Raw genomic sequence first — 2,779 nt, 5'->3', positions numbered from 1 at the left:
AGGGCCATTGAAGTACAGCCTTATTACAATGAAATCCAATGTCTAAAAATTGTTCTTATTTTGGAATTTTACCACAGTAAGGGCCAAGATTTTTTTTTAAATATTTTTAAAGGTTTATTTATTTATCATGTGTAAGTACACTGTAGCTGTCTTCAGACACACCAGAAGAGGGCATCAGATCTCATTACAGATGGTTGCGAGCCACCATGTGGTTGCTGGGATTTGAACTCAGGACCTTTGGAAGAGCAATCAGTGCTCTTAACCACTGAGCCATCTCTCCAGCCCAAGAGCCAAGATTTTAAGCTGTACTAAAAACAAACCAAAAGAAGAAACAAACAAAAAGACTTTATCTATTCATGTTCATTAAAAAAAAATACTAGTGGTGATGTATTATTTTAAAATATACAGTTAATATGTTTGGAGTTATTTAAGATTTATACTGAGAAAAATGTATGTATTTTCATTCCGTATTGCTGTAGACAAGCATCTACATAAGGCTGTTCAATTGATTGTTGTTTTATATCAAACAAATTTTATAATACTCATTTTTGTTACAATATTTAATAAATAAAAAAAAGAAAGAAAAAAGAAAAAAAAAAAAGATCTTGAATACATTTCTCCAGGCACTCTGGCTTTAAAAATTCCTACTGGGAGCCTCCACCAACCAGAGGCTTCTCTGGATGGGCACAGGTGTGCGCACATCATGGCTCAGGTTCAAATCTCAGGTGCTATGCTGGGGCTCCCCAACTTCCCATCCACACTCAGGACCATCCCCAGCTCCCAGCTCTATGCTGCCATCCACCCTCCAGCTGCCGCCCGCGCGACCCCCATCCTTAGCCTACGGCCAAGTGGCATGCAGCTGAGCCGCTCATGTTCCACATGCCTTGGAACACGGAAGCAGCTCATGCTCAGCGACTTCCCTGAGGAGATGCCACTCTGGGTCCCTCAGTCTGGGGCAGCTCAGCCCCTCAAGCATCTAAGGGACACAGGGACCACAGGGAAGCCTGTGTCTGCTTCCTGCAAGAGATCCTGCTGTGGGGATGACAGACTGGAGTTGCAAGGCTGTAGCCTGGAGCCCAGACGGCCACCTCCTGGCAAGCAGGAGGAACTCCAGGTCAGCCAGGTCAAGCAGCCTGCAGGTAGCAATGGGGTGCACATCCAGAATGAAGAGTTTTGGCAGTATAATGCTTTCTGATGATGGAGGAACCCTCTACCACCTATTGATCTGGCAGCTCTTGACGATATGAATGCAAACAGCCTGACAAACACTTGAGGACAAGAATGAAGGAGATGAGACTGACATGGAGTCCTGACAGGAGGAGCTGAAGAAGTGGGATTCACTGAATTTAAGACATAAAGGGAAAGTTCTTTTTTGTACTTGACATGGTACTATTTTTCAAACCTGAAAGATGAGGAAGAGTTTTGAGATAACTAATTACTTCTGAATCTCCTAATGGAGAGTTGTCAAGGATGTGGTACAGCTGCCGACAAAATGCTTTGTGTATGCATTTTTAAGGAAAAAAGTTTTCTTCATGCTCTTGACTTTGGAGATGCTAATCCTGGAAAGGAGGTTTTGACAGCTTCAGAGGAAGCACTCAGGCCTTCCGCACTCGTTCTGTCAACTGTTCCTCTGCACCACAAAGCTTATTTGTGGTGCATGGGATGAACACATTTACACAGTAGATGCTAATACTTTCTACTACATCTTAGTGGCTCCCCTTGGTTGAACAAATAGGAGACTTGAGTGAGTGACTATCTATGCAAAGGTTAAAGGTGAGATTGTTTGTGAACGCTAACCTTGTTTTAGAAGAGTGCAAATGTAAACTAGTGAGAACTTCCATTTGGGTAGTTTGGCTACTGTAGTCATTGCCTATACTGTTTCAATAAAGAGCAAATAGTGAAAGTTAAAACAAAAAATGGATAAAGAGCAGGAGGAAGCAGGTGCCTGCCCCTACTCCCTTTTTCTGAGATGAAAGCATCGGGTCAGTTTACTGATTTTGTTTTGAGAACAATTTTTATAGTTTCTATTACTTTAGATCTGTAGTTCTCAACACTGATAGCACTCTAACCATCTCTGCTCGAGCCCTGGTCCTAGAAAGATCCTGTTCAGTTCTTTGAAGGTGGCTTTACACATAGGTTTTGTGTTTTGTTTTGTTTTATTTTGCTCTGATTCAGTATTCCTGTATTGTGCAGGTGGGACAAGAACCACTAGACTGGCAGCTTTTCCTATTTAAAGTAGATCCCTGGTACAAGCTGCAACAGTGATCTTCATTAGTTTTTTTGTCCATATCTTGTTATGTTATTTGATTTATTACTAAGTTATTGTGTTACAATTTTATTTTTAATAAAATGCACTGTTTGAAAAAATATTGAAAATTAGCTGTTACTGTTTTCTCTTATAGTGTTATTGCTAATGTGCCTGCCTTTATAAATTACTTGTTTTCCTCTTGTAGCTTCTAGTAGCCTTCCTTTCTTCTGTGTTTTAGCTATAGGTCATGGAGGAGTTCCTCTTTTGGTTTTCTTGTCTCTGTGATGTTCTGCAGCTTGTGCCTGAAGTGGCAGGGGCTCAGTGGGGGAAGGTATGTACTTATGTCATCTGGATACTGCTCTGGGTATCTAGACAAGTTTGGCAGAGGACGAATGGTTGTCTATTGTATGTTGCTCATATTACGAGCTAGCTGGCCCTTCTGTTTCCAGCAGAGGCAGACACAGTGGAGTTATACTCACCGACACTACTTTATTCGGCTTTTATATGTCTTATAAATTGTCAGGCTTGCTA

At 41.3% G+C, this 2,779-nt stretch overlaps 1 pseudogene; it reads left to right on the top strand.

Moving 5' to 3' along the window:
• LOC116104625 overlaps positions 1 to 1,313 on the top strand; it is a 5,294-nt pseudogene extending 3,981 nt beyond the window's left edge.
• Positions 1,314 to 2,779: the final 1,466 nt, after the last annotated feature.

Source organism: Mastomys coucha, unplaced genomic scaffold, assembly GCF_008632895.1.
Source record: "Mastomys coucha isolate ucsf_1 unplaced genomic scaffold, UCSF_Mcou_1 pScaffold22, whole genome shotgun sequence".
Taxonomy (NCBI): domain Eukaryota; kingdom Metazoa; phylum Chordata; class Mammalia; order Rodentia; family Muridae; genus Mastomys; species Mastomys coucha.
Note: the sequence above shows the minus strand (reverse complement) of the source record. Positions and strands in the feature narration are given on the sequence as shown.